Source organism: Myotis brandtii, unplaced genomic scaffold (genome assembly GCF_000412655.1).
Source record: "Myotis brandtii unplaced genomic scaffold, ASM41265v1 scaffold8, whole genome shotgun sequence".
NCBI classification, from domain to species: Eukaryota; Metazoa; Chordata; class Mammalia; order Chiroptera; family Vespertilionidae; genus Myotis; species Myotis brandtii.
Window position 1 is genome coordinate 3,952,344 of NW_005371219.1, and position 21,082 is coordinate 3,973,425.

Genomic DNA, 21,082 nt, shown 5'->3' on the forward strand with positions numbered 1-21,082 from the left:
GAGTCCGCATAAGTGGCCACTTCATTCGTTGAGTTTCTAGCGTTGGACTGTGCTCCACCTTGGGAAGCTCCTCATCGATTATGGCTGGTAAGGAGCATAGTTTCTTTGGCTTTCATAAAAGTAACAAACTGTAAAGAAAACAAAGAGCTGTCTTTGTCAGTTAGCAGCTGCTTACCCAGTTAGCCACTGCTTCTGACTGGAGCACAGCTTGGGGGTACAGGTCAAATTTTACATGGACCGTAGGCCAAACTGAATTTTCGTGAAGAAAATACTGCGCACCAGCATTTCAACTAACATTTATGTCTGAACGATGTGCCAGGCATTTTAATATTTACTGCCTTCTTAGTCCTGAGAACAACCTATGAGTATATATTATTTTCTCCATAATATAAATCAACTTGGGATGGTTTAGTAACTGTCTAATTATGCATCTGATAAGTGATATGGGAACTGAATATCACCGTATAGCTACATGTTCTTCCCACTCTGTGACACACTCCACAGTAAACTTCTTGTGCAAGATCGTCACCGACAGAGGCTGTGACCACAGAAGCGAGTCTCAGGAAGGTGGTATCATTATTTTTTTAAGTAATTAATTAATTAACTCCGGTTCTCCACCTGCGTTTTTCAAATCATGTAAAAGAGAATTGAAACAACAAAACCTGCAGGACCCTTTGCTAAGATCCTTCCTTTTCTATCCCTAACAGCCTCCCTTTCTCTGAGTCCTCTTAGTTTAAACAAAAGGCTCCCCCATCCCTGACCTCGTGCAGCTTTTCTGTCTTTTAAAAAGGGCGCTATTCCTCTAATCTTACCCTTTAACTTTTCTACCCATAATTCAGTTCTCCCTCATTCTCAACGTTTTTATTCAGCATCAAAAAGCCCAACCCACCCATAAAACAGTAGGAGGACCCTTCCAGGAGCGTGTTGAAGGCAGAGTAGGGGATGACTCAAGTGGACAAAGCCCAGTACCATTTTCAGCAAGCGGTGGGATAAGACAAAGCTGGAAGTACTCACATATTAACAGCTTTTCAACACCAACAAAAGAGCATCCATAGGAAGGACCTTTTGTAACAAATCTACCACTTGCTTTAAAAAATAAGAATCATGCTATGCTACTCAATTCCAATTAAGTCTTAGCATTCCTGCTGATGCTTGCCTCAAAACTCCTCATGATAACTAATGCGGTATACTTCTAGGATGAATTTGTCCAGCTCCAGATAGAATGTCTTCTCTAGTTCTCCTACTTGTCTTATGGCCAAATATTTTTAACTAAGGTTAGAGAGAGTGTCATTTTAAGTGTGGCTGTAAGGTCTCCAATGTGAATTGTCACATTAAAAAGCGAAAGCTCAGTTCTGAAGATTACATGTCTGTATCAGTTAGATATTTCAAGAAAAGGCTGGATAACAAACAACCACAAAGTCTCAGCAGCAGGCAGTAATAACCATATATCTAGCTCACAGGTCTGTAGATCTTTGGGGTTGGCTGATCTAGGCTGCAGTGGGCTAGGAGGCTGTAATTATCTCAGCTGTGTGCTCATATGGCTGGGGGCCAGCTGGGGATTAAGCTTGGCTGCACAAACTTCTGTTCTCCATATCTCCCTTCCTCTTCCTGTCTGGGTAAATTCTCATGACAATAGCAGAAGTGATGGAGAACAAACTCAATAGTGCAAGCACTGCTCAAGCCTTAGTCACATCATGCTCTCTAATGTTTCATTGACCAAAACAAGTCAGATGATGAAACTCAAAGAAAGGGAGGAGGGAAAGACATTCCACTTCTTTATCACAACAAATTACAAAGGGTAATGGATACTGGAAGAGGTAAAGCCACAGAGATATTGATAAAGTCTACTACAGCCATTGACCTATTTTTCTTAAGTGTCATCCTATGAAAAGTTAGATATTGTTCATTCTGGTAGTGTCAGCTGTAGATGCATGCACCTTTCATTCATTCATTTGTTCTTTCATTTCTTCATTTATTCATTCACTCATTCTTTCAATGCAAGCTAAAGAAAAATTAAATAGTGTACTCATTATAGATCTTTCTAAGGCATTCCTTCATTTATTCATTCACTCATTCTTTCAATGCAATCTAAAGAAAAATTAATTTAAATAGTGTACTCATTATAGATCTTTCTAAGGCATTCACTTTTAACCGACTTTTGGGGGGAAATTGTTGTGATGATACAATGAATCTTGGATCTTGTCATGCCACTCACTGTGCAGCAACTCCTCTCCTTGTTCTAGGAGTTCTCTATTACACACCCCCTTGCAATCTTTCCAACCTAGTTTAATTGGCAACATTTCAACATGCCGTTTCAAAATCTCATATGGAGAGCTATCACTGAGCTCCAAAGTCTGGCAACAAAATGGTTGCTTTTGCAAAATCAATATAGTAAAGGAATATTACCTGAGATCTTATTACTAGGTGGATAGATTTCCACATTATGACTTTTTCTAATAAGAGCCCAGGATCTTTCATGATAGAATATTTGAATGGAAAGTTGTCTTTTCCAGGGCTTATCTGCTTTTTAAAAAATTTAAAAAACAACAACACAAAACTCTGGGGGGTTGTATAGAGAATGCATAATAAAAGCAGATAAAAGGGAGAATATTGTTTTAGAAGTAGTAGAAGGAATAACAGAAGCAGAGAATGGAGAAAAGGGCAGGGAGGACATTGACAGTGTCTATTATTGACCTGATTAAGGTTATCACTGCCTAAAGGAAAGTTTGGACTTTTCCACACTAAACTGTCCAAACGAGGTTTATCAAAGAGGGTTATTTTAGAAAGCAAATATTAACTGCATAAATTGAAGATAAGCGTCCTGGCAGGAATATAGAGAGATGTTTTCTTTGTAGTCTAAGAAAATCTGATGTTTCTTCAAATATTTAGGCATAGCTTATAGAATGGAAAGTGGTTTATTTGAAATCCTGTGAATTACCTCGTGATTTCTTTTCTCTGTTTTAATCCTGTTCTGGTTATTGCAAGCCTTGTCAGTGCTGATTCATGGCTTTGATTGTGGAACCCACGGTTATAAAACCACTTTGGACAAATGCCCACATGCTTCCTTGTTCCTCTGATGACGGGGCAGGGCCCAGTGATGGCACGTGGAGTAACACTTCCAGGGAACCCAGAGCATCTCTGGCTTTCAACACCTGTGTAATCAATACTTTCCTCCCACTGGCAGAGTTTATGTAGTTTGGGGTGATATAGTAGAGAAAACAGGATTCTCAGCTCTGAGATGCTGATTTCACATGATATTACTGAAAACTACAGTTATGCTCCATGTTTTCATCCCAGACACTTTAGGAAATGACTATAATTACATAGAGAAGAGAGTCCAGATTACATGGTGGGCTTTTTTACTATTTAAATTACAAAAGTATATTTGTGCTTCTACTCCAGTTTTTCATGAGGACTTAAATCAGAACAGCAATATCAGTCTTGTGCTTAGTGACAAAGTATCATTTCAATCATTCCAAATAATACTTTTCATCACCAGCGGACGTCCATGAGACATCTCTCCCCACTTCCACATTTGACATTCTTGCTTTTAACACTGAAATATTTTGGGTCATTTCCTTTCATCAAGATATTTTCAGATGGGGATTTAAAATAAATTGAAAAGAGTCAAGCAGTAGTAAACTAGTGGCAAATTAATACTTTATGAATGAAAGAAAGGCAACTGTAATAGGATGAACATTGTGAGGTCAAAAGCCTCCCCTGCCCGAGGTCAGGAAGTGGGCAGGGGCTTTCACCAGAAACATCATCTTTAACTCAGGCACGGAGCATGGTCCTGTGAAAAGGAACAGGCTCCACTGAACAACTCATAAAGTCACTTGCTAAAGAATTAAAAATTGCTGATGGAATTGAGAGAAAGGGTGTGTGTGTGTGTGTGTGTGTGTGTGTGTGTGTGTGTATGTAAAAGCTTAAGAATTGACTTAAAACAGTTTAGACTGAAATCAATGAATAAGCTGTGTGGTTGCAAATTATCTTAAGAATCTTTATATGCCCAGGGCTTCAAACAAAAAGGCACACCATAAATATTTACTGGATGAATAATGAATGAGCGTTATCTCATGAAACAAATTTGAGTGACTATGGGTTTACCTTTTTATGGATAGTAAGCCCCTTTAAACTAAAAAATGATCTTAGAATTAGGCAGACTTTCAGAAACAGCCATTATCATTCTGTCCCTGCTGCCATACCTCAAAGATCAGAAGGCCTACGAACTGCAGAAACAGAGGCCAGAGCTAAATACAGGGAACAAAATAAGGCCACAGTTCTCATCTCCTAGTTCTAAACCCTAACTTTAGCCTCTTACCTGTGGCCTGAACAGAGAAGTATCAAAGAGAGGAGATGGAATTCCAATCTTAACTTGCTTATTACTTATGCTGTACATCCCTCCCTCCCAATGAAACCCTATTCCAGTTTCAAGATTCGTGCCAGAGATACTCAGGATCTTCCTTTAGCAAAGCAAAAGCCATTCATATTTTCCTAGGAAAGACCGTTCCCAACCATCAGATAAACACAAGGCTACATTTAGGACATGGGAGAATTTCACCCATTCAAGCATCTTCTTCAAAGAAATAGATTTGTCTCCTTTATAATTAGACCAACCCTCAACACTTTTGTAGCAATGAACTTTATTTCCACTATCATGATTATCATTTTGCAGTTGCTAAAATATGTTGAAAGTAGAGGGATAGTGAAAAGCTTATAATTCTCAAATTCTATATGTAAATAGCACCTCGTAACATTTTTATTAAATGTTGATGAGCAGACAGATACAATACTGCCCTTAGAAAGCTTATATGTTGGCGATGCTTATATTTTGTTTCTCTGCTGCTCTTCCCTCTTCCTACCCTCCCTGTTAATTAATAATTCATCTGATTTGCATGCAGGGTGTCACTGTTCTCATTTTAGTTGAAAATCAGGACCTCACTAATGTAGAAAACTACCATCAGACTAGAAATGAGAGTCCAGATTAATAAACAAACATTGGTGTGTGTGGAGGAGAGAGAGAGAGAGAGAGAGAGAGAGAGAGAGAGAGAGAGAGAGAGAGAGAGAAAGAAAGAAAGAAAGAAGAGAAGAGAAGAGGAGAGGAGAGGAGAGGAGAGAAGAGAAGAGAATTGAATTAAAGGGACTTTTCCTATGAATTCCAGAATCATAGACCCTTAGGCACCAAAGGTGCTAGGAGGGTATATAGTCAGTGATTCTCAACTCAGGCTGCATGTTCTCATACCTGGGTAACTTCTGAGGCTCCAACCCCACACTAATTAAACCAGCATCTTGGAGGTAGGCCTGGGCATGGGCAGTTTTTAAAACCCAAGAGAATTAAAGGGACTTTTCCTATGAATTCCAGAATCATAGACCCTTAGGCACCAAAGGTGCTAGGAGGATATATAGTCAGTGATTCTCAACTCAGGCTGCATGTTCTCATACCTGGGTAACTTCTGAGGCTCCAACCCCACACTAATTAAACCAGCATCTTGGAGGTAGGCCTGGGCATGGGCAGTTTTTAAAACCCAGGTATATTCTAAAGTACAGCCAAGGTTTAAAGACTCCTGATTTGGTCCTACCTCTTTTCATATGGATAGACAAACTAAAAACCATTTAGGGAGAAATTATTTATCTCAGGCCATTGGAAAGCCTGGGTTTTGGTATGGGCATGTTTTTTCAGGTCTTTACAAAAACTGATCATTAAAACATGAATTTCTCTATTCTTTGTACTATGGTGATAATTAGTAGAAATCACACACAATTTACATAACACCCACTTATAAACATAGACACACAATTCAACTATCTAATTAGGTAACTAAGTCCTTATTGGAGACTTGTCATAGTTTGAAAAATTGTGTAAATGAATATAGTTCTCTTTATAATTCATAGCATAGCTTTGTACTTAATGAGGTTTTTCTTAGTTAAATCTTTATTCCCAACTACTTTAAACTGTATTTTATTTTATTTTGATTAATAAGAGTTGAAGGTAGGAGCTATCCCTTCAACATTCTATCCACAGTAGACTGTTTGGCTCACCAAGGATGCTTAAGGCTTGATGATGATCACTACATACAAAATTTTGCGTGAGTGCGAAAGAGAAAAATGTTTCTAGCTTTTATCTACTATCGTTTTCATTTATTTGTGGCACTGGCAAGACAGAAGATTTGCATTACTTCTGAGCACGGGCATGATGCATTTAGATACACTTTCCATCTCTCCACAAGATAAAATATATGCCACATAACAATCGGTACTGCAATTTTATGCTGAATTGAAATATTTTAGACTTTGATGGGTTCAACAGACATACACATACAGAAAAGATAGATGTCAAAGAATGGGAAATGTTTAACTTTCTCTATCTTCCACACTGTTAACAATGGGCCCATGTTATCAATGCTGTTTTCTCAGAATGTTTCTCAGGAAATGAGTTACACATACTTTATATGATGACTTTAATAATAGGTCTACCTATGCTAAAATGATATGAGATATTTTCTTGATTCATATAAAATGACAAGTTATAAATATGTTTCAAAAACTCTTCACAACAATCAAACACTAACTCATTTTTGGTGAAAGGCAAGGTCAACTATCCTGAGAACTGTAGGAAATTCATACATTAATTTATACTACTGCATAGCATCATGTTTACTTTTTCTCAATCTATGTGACATAAAAATTTATGAAGCATGATTCCTTCTGTTAATGTTATCAAGGGAAAGTTCAAAGAGTCCAAACTAAACAAAAGATATTAGTACTGGACTGTTATGAAAATTGCTCCAAACTGGGGCTAGGTAAAGTGGCATCTAATCCATAGGTCGATACTCAACCACTGAGCCATGCTGGCTAGGCCACACTCTTAACTTTAAAAATCAATTTTTAAATAAATACAAAAGGTTTGAACTGTATTTACAGAACATGAGTCAATTTTATTAAAAAGAGGCAAACACAATCTTGTCAATAGATTCAAATATTAACAAACAAAATGGAAAAAATTGGCAAGTAAAATATACACCTGAAAATCATTTTTCCCTTATACAGAAAAGAAGCATGAATAGAGACACAGCATAATAATCTGGCCTTCCACCATGCAGTCAAGCTCATTTTTTACTTATATTAAGGGGAACAAAGTAAACAGTCTACTTCAGGCTATTCCTTGGAGCTTAAGTACTGGGGGACAAAAGAAATAATGACTATACCCTGGTGGGATTTCTTATTTTGCTTGAAAAGCAGTTGAAGATTAAATCACAAATCACTAGTTGTCTAAAATACCTTTTAAAACTCTAATTATAAAATAGCTTACTCTCTGATTTTTAACACAACTATTAATGGTCATTCTTGAAATGCATTTCCTGTACTGGGGTTCCTTTTTTTCATTTCTTTCCTTTCCTTTTCTTTATCTTTTTAAATTTTAGAAACTTCCTAACAGATTAAATACCCTGAGAAAACTAAGACACATTTATAATGGAACAACAGGTCTATAGAAACCCAAATTCAGTGATCTCTTCTATAAATATGCCTTAGGCAAACTTCAACTACTTTTTAAGTAAAAGGTTAAACCTGCTCAAGACGTTTATTTAGGCACAAAATCTGTACTGTCTACTCTTACATTTCCTGGCCTCTCTTCCTTCTAGATTCCTTCAATCATAATTCTCCCATTCTCCAACTTGGGAAACATCTGGCTGCAGTAACGCAGTCCGAAGCGGCTGTGAAATGTATCCCTGTGTCCTCCAGGTTTGCCCCGTGCTCTCACAGTCCCACTGCTTCATTGCTTTTAGGCTCCCAGTGTATGTTCTTATTTTAGGCTATTCTAAGAAATATTTCTTTTATTTTGGGTAACGTCAGTATATAGCATAGGCTAAAATTCCATGCCTACCACCATTTTAGAAACTTCCTAACAGATTAAATACCCTGAGAAAACTAAGACACATTTATAATGGAACAACAGGTCTATAGAAACCCAAATTCAATGATCTCTTCTATAAATATGCCTTAGGCAAACTTCAACTACTTTTTAAGTAAAAGGTTAAACCTGCTCAAGACGTTTATTTAGGCACAAAATCTGTACTGTCTACTCTTACATTTCCTGGCCTCTCTTCCTTCTAGATTCCTTCAATCATAATTCTCCCATTCTCCAACTTGGGAAACATCTGGCTGCAGTAACGCAGTCCGAAGCGGCTGTGAAATGTATCCCTGTGTCCTCCAGGTTTGCCCCGTGCTCTCACAGTCCCACTGCTTCATTGCTTTTAGGCTCCCAGTGTATGTTCTTATTTTAGGCTATTCTAAGAAATATTTCTTTTATTTTGGGTAACGTCAGTATATAGCATAGGCTAAAATTCCATGCCTACCACCTTTGACTTTCTGAAGTTCTTCTTGCCCTTTTCAGGTAACTATCAATAACTAGGGATTAGTTTGTACTTGAGGTAACTATTTTTCAAAATAGTCAGTTTCTACTCAAAAAAATGTCAACTGTTAATGATTTAAAGTATTGAATTTTTGCTTATATGTTTCAAAGAGAAAAGATTTCTAAAGAGAAATATAAAATATTTGTAAATATGACAGTAAAAAAACAAACACTGTTTATTTGTCCTCATAACTCAAGGCCTATCTGAAAATTCTTCATGTCATACAGAACAGCTCCTGTATAACTAAGTGCAAATTCTATAGAATTGTGATCATAAACAAGTTTCCTATTTTTAACTTCCATTTTTTGACAGCATAATAATATATTTCCCCTTGTTTATTTAACCTTATAGGTAAGTGATAACTTACTCTATTGTGAGAGAGAATGAACTTCCACCTTCAAAAACAAACCAAAGTAGAAATGTCAGTATCAGTACAATTGAGTGCCTTTTGGACCCCTACTACATACACAGCATCCTGCTACAGGGTACAAAGAAATATGATGTTTCTTTGCCTTTGGTGGACTTATAAGTAATTCAGAAAATAAAGTATACAGGAAAAATAAAAATACAAAATGGTTTATGTTCAAGAGTTGTTAAAAGGGAATTATACATTCATTTAACAAATATTTATTGAATGCCCACTATGTGCTAAACATTCTGCTATTTAAAAAATGAGGGATGCCCGGTCAGCATGGCTCAGTGGTTGAGCATCAACCTATGAACTAGGAGGCCACAGTTCCATTCTGGTTAGGGCACAGGCCCGGATCACAGGCTCGATCCCCACTGTGGGGCATGCAGGAAGCAGCTGATCAATGATTCTCTCTCATCATTGACGTTTCTATTTCTTTCCATCTCCCTTTCTCTCTGAAATCAATAGAAATATATTTTAAATGAAGGTATTTAAAAAGAGAAATAGTTGTAGGGGGGCAAAAGGGGTAAGTGGGGGACATCTGTAATACTCTCAATAATAAAATACATTTTTAAAAAGAGAGAGAAATGGTCACTTTATTCTAGGGAAATGAACCTGGAAAGGTAGGTAGGGAATAGGGCCTGATCATGACAAAAAGGTAGACTTAAGAACAAAGAGAAGTAGAAATGAATGAAATAGGAGATACACAATAAAAATAAATAAATTACAAAGATTTTTTTGGTTGCTGGTTACAGAAATACCGACCCAAACAGGACTACTTATGTAACCCCATTCTGGTCCACAAACTATAAGAAGAAAGGAACACTGGGAGAGTGGACATTTGATTTCCTTTTCTTTTTTGTGAGACATATCAAAAAAGAAGAAAGTTGAGAATATTTTTTAGGCAGCCAAGCAGTAGGGTCTTCCATAAAAGCCTGTTGTTTCACAGTGTACTCTGTGCTTACATGTGTATGACACTTGCTGTTTTGTGTTTGATTTTGTATTTATCTGTATGTGTTGCTTCTTCTACCATTTAGGAGAATATTTGCATGACTGATCACCAATTTTAAAAATAGGTATTTTATTCTTTTTTTCCATTAGCCAAGTCTGCTTAACTTCTTCAGCAAAGATGCTAGAATTTCGGTTTCTCTGAGTAAGCAACATATTGACTAGAAAGGATATTATCTTCATTTGTGTCTAATTACCTTGGCAAGCATTACCCATGTGAAAGAAAATATAGCAAAAGTAGCTGATGATTCCATGGGGATTTAGGAAAGGTATTATGTTTTATCTTTTTATGGGGTATGATAGTCTCCTGTAAGAATATATTTCCAAGAGATCTCATCAACCTTGACTTAGGAATTCAGCACCAAAATGTAGCACCTGCATATCAAAAAAAAATAGTAATTACATCGCTGGATGCAATGTTTGGGGAAAAAATAGTCAATTAAAGCAATATGAATTCAACCTGAATCTTCTGCAGGCAGCAGCATCGTGTAATTCTGACTTCACAATGACATGAAATTTTAAATGACAACTGCTAAATCAGGCAGCAGCAAGCCCAGGCCAAGTTTAAATTTAGTAACACTGCTCGTTTACTGAAAATAACCTCTACAACAGAGACTCTGAATTTCAGGTAACCAACTACTTGTTTTTCTGTTCTGTTCAGAGATAACCAGGTGCCCAGAGGCCTCAGCATTGTCTTCCCTTCTCAATGGCATTTCTGGTGTCCACCTAAGGAGTCTCCTTCTCCAGCCTTGAAACATTCGGAAATTATACAGAGGACCCACTTCATATCTTCTTCTTGAAAATTCCCACCATATATGTTCAGAACTTTCTGAATAAGCATAGGATTTTAAGGTAAGTGATGTTTGGAAGTGACTCACATTCTTATGTAACGCTTGGTTACATCAAAAGTGATATTTAATATATGTTAATAAAATACACAAAAGTGAAAGTTATGAACTATAAGAAAACAACTAGCTATGTATAGTTCCACGACAAAAGAGGGAAATAAAATACAAAGTTTAAAAGTTGTTATATGTCATGTACATGTATATACAAGCAAGGCACAGTGGTGATCTCGGTATCTGATCATTGGTTTTGAACAAAGTAGTTATAAGATACTATTTTGGTCCTCAAATTTGAATGTGCATAAGAGTCACATGGGGGTAGGGAGAGGCCCTTAACATGCTGACTCCTGGGCACATTTCACAGAGAGATTCACCAGGTCTGGGAGGTAGCCCAGCAATCTGCATTTTTACAGTTACCCACCCCAACATGATCCTGATGAGGGTGGGTCTGGAGCTTGTGAGAAACAATGAGTTATATTAAATGGAGTTTTATGTTGTTTCTTTCAGTCAAAAGAATAAATAAGAAAGGAGTGCTTTTAGCACAGAGGGGCTAAATGAGTGCTTCCTTTATGACCCCTTCAAATTGAATTCTTACTTTTAAAGGTTCACTACAATGAGCTCATTCCCAGGTGTCCCCATTTCTCTCTCAGAGTGACAGTCCTGCCACTGCTCTCTTCTTGTTTCTCTGTTCTCTGTAATGTTGTGATTTATGCAGATGTTTATGGCTATTGATCAAATTCCAAGAAATAGCTACACGTTGAAAATAATGAGTTCTTGCCAGGGTTGGCTAAGCATTTCTACATTTTTGAGGTTTTTTTCCTCTTCATATTGAAAACTCAGCCATAGATTTTAAAGAACAGATCTGCTTAACACATAGTTAGCTACTCTTCCTTTGCAGATAAAAACTTATAAATCAGGTGGTATATTTATAACAGGCTACAGGAACATTTATTGAGTATCACACATTTGTATTTCTGTTTTCTATATCTCATTTAGCACCTCTGTTTTTATTATTTTCAATTTTAAGTTTATAAAATGTTTGCTTTTTAATTCCAGTTAAAGAAGTGGTTAGTAGGAACATATTCAGATCTTAAATTGTGATGATTCCTTACAACTACAATATGATATTATTTTTATAGTAAAAAGTAAAGTTTTTAATTAAACTCCTTTGATTGAATATCTGGCTTATAGACATTTTCTTCTCTCCTTATCAGTCTTGTTCATACTGTGTAGAATTTTTGTTCATAAAATATCAAAAGGTAAAAGTAAACCCTTAATAAAAAAAAGTATATTCTTATAGTGCCAGTTAGCTACACATATTAGCTATTCAACAATTTAAAATAAATTAATATAGTCATATGCATAAAATAAGAGAGCACTTTTTCAAGTAATCAAAATTAGAGATTTACATAATTGGGTCAACTATAATAATAAATTTTCACATATATTTGTTGTCAGAGTTGTTCTTAATAGTAAGATTGCCATACCTGATAATAAACCCTAAAATATGTACTACACAATATCATAAAATCCTCAAGTATGTAGTACACAAGTGTGTGATTCAATTAAGTTTCCAAATTAGACTTAAATTAGTACAAATCTGTATTATTTCAATTTCAGGAAAAACATAGAAGCTTCTGTTCTGTTCTTTCTTTTTCGCTTTTGCTTTTTTTAGTAATCAGTAGATCATCTTCCATGTCATTAATTAAGAAAGGAAAACAGAAAATGTAGGTGTATTTCAGGCTGGGCCAGCTTTTTCTGGAAACCTGATATTGAGGGGGAAATAGGGTTAAAAGTAAGATGCAGCTTCTGAACAGTAGAGCCATCTGGGACCATTCAGTAGGGAGAAAAGAGATTTAAATATGTAAGAACCTCTAGGGAGTATTAGTGTTATTATGAAACTATAATAATGACATTTGTGAGATAGCCTAAAAGATTAAAATGTGTTTATTATTCTCAATTTAAGAAGCTGGGAAGTAATTAAAATTTATGTACAAAAAGTATAATTATTGACATGGGAAATGCTCATAATATACTGTATATGAAAACAAGTTATAAAACCATATTTTAAAAGCTACAGAAGCACAGGAAGAAAAATTGAAGGAATAAACACCAAATTATTATTAATGGTTATGCTCCATTGATGAAACTATGGTTGATTTTTATTAGTGTTCAGGGTTTATAAAACTTTTTCTAAAGTATGTATGTATGATTATTATTTTGTTAATCCTCACTTTGGAGGATATTTTTTCCATTGATTTTAGAGAGAGTGGAAGGGAGGGGGAGGGAAGAGAGAGGGAGAAACATCAATGTGAGAGAGCCACATCAATTGGTTACCTCCCCAATGTGCCCCAACCATGGCGGGAACTTGCAATCCAGGTACATGTCTTTGACCAAAATTGTACCTGAGACCCTTTGGGTCTAGAGTCAGTGCTCTAACCACTGAGTGCACCATCCAGGGTTAAAGTGTGTATTATTAATGTAATTTCAACATATTTTTAAGGGATTGGAAAATATTCAATTATCTGGTTAATTCACTTCTATAGAACTATTGGGTAGTTTCACTAACAGTTATTTAAAATAGCCTTAAAGCATACTTTTCATCTTAAAGTATTAAACTGATTTGAATATGAGAGTGATAGCTATTATTAGATCAAACTGGTTTTTAGATGTAATTCTTCATTTGTGGGATATTGCAACAGAATAAATTTCTCAAGTTTTGCTCTTTATTAAGCACTGGTAATTTCAAATTATTAATTTCAAATGATTAGTTTCTTAGAAATAGTCTTCATTTCTTGCATCAGATAATACCAATATGCTTTCAAGAGTTTTCTAACTATAACAGTTTGCTCCATTTGGAGGATGATTTTGTATGTTTGGTTACATTAGTGTTAATATGTCTTTGTTCTTTAAATCTCCAGTGCACATACGGTTAGTCTCACCATTATTACTACCAGCTGCGGTTGGCCTATGAATTTGTTCATTCTGTCTGAATCCAAAGTAATTAGCTCTTTAGTTTAATGACAATATTTGTTAATGGGTTTTTAGGGCCAAATTCTGTTGTTAGAGAGTGGGTGGTGCATTTGAAGACAGAATCTGGCCCTTATGTTTTAAGCATAAGCTGTGTAATTTGATTTCAAAATGATGGTTTAGGGAGTTTGGAGTAGGAAAACTAACTCTACATTTATTTGAAGTTTCCCAGTTTCAAGAAACAGAAAATGAAAGTGACAATATATGTAACTGAACAACAAAACCACTGAAAGTTCTCTGATACAGCTATCCTGCATGTGTCATTCCCTACATGTTTGGAATAAGAAATGAAATGATAATTTTCAAGCAGACATTAGATGAATTATCCTATGTGACAGGGAATAAACATTTGATCATTACATTTTTTATTTGGAATCAAGCAGACATTAGATGTGACAGGGAATAAACATTTGATCATTACATTTTTTCCATTGTTAGTGAGATATAATGGACATATAACTTTGTGAATGTTTAAAGTATACAATGTAATGATTTGATACACATATATACGTACAACAAAATTGTTATCTCAATAAGGTTAGTTAATACATCAATCACCTCATATAATTAAGAGAGTAGATCTTCAATGTTCTCAACACACACACACACACGAGTGATTATTATATTTTTAAAGGACTCAGTGAAGTGGAAAGGATTCCTGCCTGGGAATCACTGGGGTTCAAGTTCAGACTCAGCTTCCTGTTAGTGGCATAACCTTGGGGAAATCTCTTGACCTCTCCCTGGGCCTCAGTTTCTTCATCCTAAAATGAGGACTTTGCACCTGATGATGACAGTGGGCCTTTCTAGCTCTGACATAACTCTAACTTGCTTTAAAACAGTACTCTGAGGAAGGCATAAGGAAAATACAATGACATGAGCTAACTAAATAAACAAATCATTAAGTTCACTAAAAAGTACTTTGGAGATATTTTGACCTTAAGAACTTTCTGTCAATGACTTGTTTCTTTTATTCTGGAGAAGAGAACGATTTAGAGAGTTTTAAGTTTTCAAGGAGACCAATTTTGGCAAAACTTAAAAAAAAAAAGAAAAGCCACGTAGTAAAAGTTGAGATATGCGACAGTGAATTCGGAGATCGTGAATTCACCATCAATATAGGAAAGAAAGTGGGTACCAAGGGTTGTATGTGCAGCCAAACTTCCTTTCAAGGTATAAAAGCTCGAGGCAAATGTTCTGAACATAGAGGAACTCAGGAAATGATGCGATCATGAGCCCTTCTTGAGGCAACTATTAGGGGACAAACGCCATCAAACCAAGAGGTGACTGTAGAAATCACTACAAAAGGATTAACTGTGAGCATTGGATGTATTTAACTCTAAACAAAATCTAAAATAAAATGCAGATCAGGGTAACAGAATAAAGCATAAAAGTATAATATCCGGGAGCACTAAAGCAGCTAACACAAAGTTGGATACAAAAGAAAGAAGTTGATGCATATACTAAATTAGCTGATTGCTTTATTCTCAATATCTAGGAATACTGGATATCATTTAAACCAGATAAATCAAGTCATAAAAGTATAAGCATATCTAAGAGTAGAAAACAAAGATACTAAGAAAGGTCATGTTACTGCCTAACATTAGGTGGCAAAGAATGGGGGTAAAAAGAGGAAAATGTACGCTTATTTTTCTATCATATATAATAAGGAAATATTACATAATCTAAAGATGTAAAAGTTCAAGGTTATTATACAAAGTTACAAACTTCATATATGGGTTATTATATGAACTTACAATTTATAAATTAGAACCAAATTCTAAGCTGAATGCAGCCAAAACAAAGTTATTCGAAAACTTGAAAATGAAAGTGTAGTCAAAGGGGTACTAGGAAAATGCAACCTAAAGAAATTAGGATTTATAGTAGTCCCCCATTATCTGCAGGTGATATGTTGCAAAAGACCCAGTAGATGCCCGAAGCCACAGATAGTTGCTGGAAGCCAATTCCAGGATGTCATAATTTCAAGAGTTTCATCAAAAGGTTGATGGAACTTGGGGACTCAACAGGGTTGAGTCACACATGTAGTCACCTGTTGGGAATGGCTAAAGGCATTTCCCCAAACCTGAATAGGATACATTAAATTGATTCTTGGCTGCCAGACAGCTAAAGGGCATCTTAATCTACATGTTATTGCCTCCTACTGGCCAAACCCCTGAACAGCCATAAGCTAATTCCCCCATTCTGACAATGGACTCTGCATGAAACTCTTACCCTTTGAAGTGTATATCTCTGCCTCGCCTCAGGACAATTTGTGTTAATAAAAAGCATGGGGTCCTGGGACAAGGAGACCTGAGACCTTAGAACTTAGATCTTAACTCTTTAAGCTAGGCTCCTCTGACCCCCAATGCCTTTCAAAATTATGCTTCATCTCTGGACTCCTATTTAATCTACGCACAGCCTTCTCCAGATTGCTGAGCCCTTCTTGATGCCGGAACAAGAACCCCGGAAGTTAGCCAGAACTGAGGCCCTATACAAATGTCCACAAAAACGTAGTGCAGAACAAAACTGCCAGTGCCTTTTTTTCAGAAGACATGCAGCAAAGGGAGCCACCCATGGAAAATTGTCTCCCAACACTTAATAAAAGTTATGTGAATGTGTTCTCTCTCTCTCTCATAACTCACACAGCTACTAGGTGATTAATTGACTAATGGTCAGGCAGCAAAAGCAGTGTGGATACACTGGACAAAGAATGATTCACATCTTTGGCAGGACAGAGCGGGACTGCTCAAAATTTGATCACACTACTTAGGACCTGGCACAATTTAAAACTTATGAATAGTTTTTTTCTTGAATTTTCTGTTTAATATTTTTGGACCAAGGTTGACTGCAGGTAACTGAAGCTGAAGAAAGTGAACTGTGGATAAAGGGGGACTACTGTGGAATCTTAATATCATAAAAGATAAAAATTAGAGCCAAAATGTTTAACTAGGGCAAGAGAAACTTTAGAGTGAATGCTTGATGGGTATAATACGTAACGAAGGTATATATATAATCATGAATAAATATCTTTATGAGCAACCACAGGTTTTTGTTGAGCAAATAAACTTAACTTCTAAAAACATCCCAAGAAATACCAATAGTCCATATTTTAGGTGCTGAGCTAAGTTTAAAAACTCATCTTCAGGGTTATAAAGTAAAGCACTTATGTTGAAATTTATTTTCAAAAGAAAGTTTTTCTATTTTAATGATAATTAAAACTACCTATTAACCAAATATTAAGTACTTGATTAATAACAATTTTTTTAAATCAACAAAAATGGATTATCAGTTCTTTCCCTTTTTGAAGTCCCCCTAGGACTGCTACTATATGCATTAAACGTATTTGATTTGAAGTACAGAGGAATGTTCAGGTTCCTCACCCAACAGGTATTCTACTCAGAATCTGTATTAGATGGTGGGATCTGAATACTTTCTTTATCATTTCCCATATCCATAAGTTTAATGCAGAGTATGCACTGAATAAAACACACTATTAAAACCTATAATATACATATGTATAAGCATTAGCAGTTTTCAGCCTCCCCATAGATAACATTATACCTATAAGCCAATGAGATATTAAAACTCAGCAACATCTATCACATATGTGTGTATGTAAACTACCTTACTTCATTTTAGAAGTAAAAGTTGCCAAGTAGCTTAAAATTGTGTGTATCATATGAGCCTATTTATATAAAATTGTAAGCATAGATCTCTGTGCTTTCTAGATAATACTGAGAAAGCTGTCTGGAGAGATGATCAGCAGACTCGTATCTTATGAACCTATTTATATAAAATTGTAGGCATAGATCTCTGTGCCTATATACTGAGAAAGCTGTCTGGAGAGATGATCAGCAGACTTCTACTTTTTTTCCTCTGCACTTTTACATATTGCAATTAATTAGTGAGTATGGAATTTTTAAAAAACAATAAAGCTACTTAAGTTATTTTAGGAAATAATTCTTTTGAGTTATCCACCGTAATGGGATTAATCACAATCCCTCCCACCTCACTCAAAAACATACTGCATCACATCCCAACAGGTATTCCTAACCGCAGGGTATAATTTCAGACTTTTTCGGTGAAGAGGTTTCTGCTGAGCAAAAATCCTCGTTCAATTTAGAAACACAGATTATAATAATTTCCCTATCCTCCTCGCAGCAGGTCTCCTGCCTTTGTTTTGCAGATTCCCAAGTTCAATAGGAAACAACTAGGTAACTTCAGTTCCAGGTTAACACACCCTTCAAGCTCACACAGGCCCATTACCTCGTGCAAAGCCGATTAGCTTCCCTAGTGAAATGGAATAGAGTTGAATTGCTTTTCTAACGTAATGCCTATTTATAATAAATGCAAAGTGGTTCATGATGGCAAACTTTGTAGAGCATGAAAAATGATGAGGGGAGAAAAACCAATGTTTTCTGGCCTAAAATTGTGAAGAAGTAGCATGTATGCCAGCATGTGACACTCCTATTAAAATAAAGGGATAAAAATATTCAGAAATTAAAATTTAATACATTGGCCTTTATGATATATTATTTCGGCAAAAACATTTAAATGAAGCTGTTATACTTTATAGTAGCCATTTCTTCCTAGATAATACAGTTTTTTTGACTTACATACATTTTCTCCATTGCAATTTCTTTCCTCTACTAGGCCTCCACCATGTGGGCCACAATTTCCTTATTTTGTTTGAGAAAGTTAAGATTGCTCAAATATTTTTGTCTGCTAATATTCGAATGATTGTATCTGTATAAATGCAAGTTAAATGGTGTAAGTCACACATTATTATAATGTAGGTCATTAAGATACTGGTCTTATCCTTTGAATAAGAAAATTCTAGATGGTAGTTTCATCAAGTTGGTTAAAATAGAATAGCTAAGGTGAGAGCCAATATTTTACAACCACAAACTGTTCTATCTTCACCCTCATACTCAAGTAATTCACTTTGCTCTTCCATTAGCTGCCCTTGTTTCACGAGTAAGGCACAAAGGAACCATGCCATGACAACTATGTTTTCCTTGTGCCAAATTGAAAGATTGATTTTTATAATAGAGGGAGTAAATGTCCTGACAAGCCCAAACTAGACAGGCTTGATGTTTGTTTTTTATGCAAAGAATTGTGACTTCAGATGAGAATCAGACCTACACCCAGATGCATTATAATCCAATGCAAACTTCATTTCTTTATTTATTCAACAAGTATTTGGTTAGTCACTACTAAGTGCCAGGCTGTTGAGATGAATCAGTGAACAAAGCACGGCGTTCTTTTGGAACATGCAGGCAATAAATAATAACCACAAATGAGTTATGTAGTATCATAGACTATGATAAGGAATGAAAGAAAGAAAACAGATTAAAGGTAAGACAAGGAGGGAATGATCTGATAGGATGCAGAGGGTGGGGTCAGGTCTGGTTCTGTTTGTACAAGCTCTTCTGGCAGATGTTTTGCTGTTTTGTTTTGTCTGATGTTCAGCCTGGCTGTCTGAAATCAGAATATATGGGTAGACTTGGAGAATGAGTCATTATTAAATGACTGTTGTGCAGATCTTCTATTTCTACTGATAACTTCCATAAATTGACTTGCGATACTGACCTTAGATTTTCTCTGAATTAAAGCAATCCATTACATGTGTTTACTAACTTTTAGCTTCCGTGTTCTTGGCCTGGCTTTATTACATATGGTCTAATTAGCAACTGCTCTCCAAGCAATGCTGTGGAATTACAAAGAGCTCAAACAATGAAGAATAAAAATTATATTAAAAAATATAAATTTCTTTTTGGTTTTCCTTTATGTTTACAATTTATGGAGTAATTTTAAATTATTATAGTATCACTATTATATGTCCTTGAAAGTGATATTAAACTATGCCAAATTAGCTCAAAAAGACCCAAATGTCCCATCCTATATAATAAAAGCCTAATATACAAATCGACCGAACAGTGGAACGACCTATGGAACGACTGGTTGCTATGACGTGCACTGACCACCAGGGGTCAGATGCTCAATGCAGTAGCTTCCCCCAGCCTGCAGGCCCCAGGCCAGCCAAGGGGGGTGCCAGCAGGGGCCCCCCAACCACCCCATAGGTCGCCCCACAGATCGGCCCTGATCACTTGCCAGGCCTAGGGACCCTACCTGTGTAATGGAACGACCTATGGAACGACTGGTTGCTATGATGTGCACTGACCACCAGGGGGCAGATGCTCAATGCAGTAGCTTCCCCCAGCCTGCAGGCCCCAGGCCAGCCAAGGGGGGTGCCAGCAGGGGCCCCCCAACCACCCCATAGGTCGCCCCACAGATCGGCCCTGATCACTTGCCAGGCCTAGGGACCCTACCTGTGTATGTATTTCGTGTACTGGGCCTCTAGTAAGAATATATTAACTTAAGAATTACCCTGGATTTTGAAAATATGGACCCTTTAGGTAATATTCTTACTTCATTCTAAGAAAAATGAGGACTGAACTCTAAATTTGAATACATATTCTTAAAAATAACCTATAGTAATTTGTAATTTAGTTCATTTTGTGATGCCACTTTGAGAATCATTTCATGTTAATAACCACATATATCCCTAACCTCCAATGATACAGAATCACAGCCTGTTTGAGCTGGAAGTGATCCCAGAAATTCCAGTCCAACTGCCTTTATTTTACAGGCATAAAAACTGAGTCCCAAAGAGGGTAATTTGTGCAGGTTAGATGGTATGTGCAAGTCTAGGAGCCAGTTAGTAGTAAAACTAGGAGAGGAATCCATCCTTTAAACTCCCAATCCATGTTTTCAGTACATCACTCTATCTGAGATTTTTCCATTGCTCATAATTAAAATAATGTTTTGTTCTGTTTTGTTTCAATTGAGAGAGCTGAACATACTTTTGTATCGCACAAAGCAATCTGATTAGTGAGTGTGACTAAGCTCTAAGAATGGATCACTTAATTGATAACTCCTTCAGCACTACCAGAAATGACTTAAAAGATTAGAATGATCTTTTCAGAATTTTTTTGAAAAAATAAATGAAATTATTTATGAAACCATGACTTACCTATTTCTCAGTATATAAAGCAAAAATGAAAGACACTGTATTATTTTTCAATGAACTGTGGAAGGAAAACAATAATAAATAGTAATGTGCTGAGTTTAGAAAACAGTTTAAGTAACATCTGGGCCCTGGGTTCCTCAGCATCTTTAAGCAACAGTACAGAGTCATGTGAGAACACTTTGAACTCTCACAAGGCAAAATTATGCAACTCACTGGAAAATAATTTCAGTGAATTTAATAAGGCAGAGAGGCAATATATCCCCAACACAACGAAAAGTATAAAAGACTATCTGCCAAGCCTTGGGAGGTTTATATGAAAAAAAAAATTAAAGCAATAGCAATTAATTTTCTA

General features: G+C 36.1%; 1 protein-coding gene across 3 annotated transcripts in view; it reads left to right on the top strand.

Annotated features, from left to right (window-relative positions):
* HS3ST5 (heparan sulfate (glucosamine) 3-O-sulfotransferase 5) overlaps positions 1–21,082 on the top strand; it is a 242,325-nt gene that overhangs the window by 82,271 nt on the left and 138,972 nt on the right. For all 3 annotated transcript variants that reach the window (XM_014531371.1, XM_005883723.2, XM_014531370.1), the window contains one exon: positions 10,490–10,680. The gene's annotated coding sequence lies outside the window, so the exon portion shown is untranslated. The remainder of the gene's footprint in view (positions 1–10,489; positions 10,681–21,082) is intronic.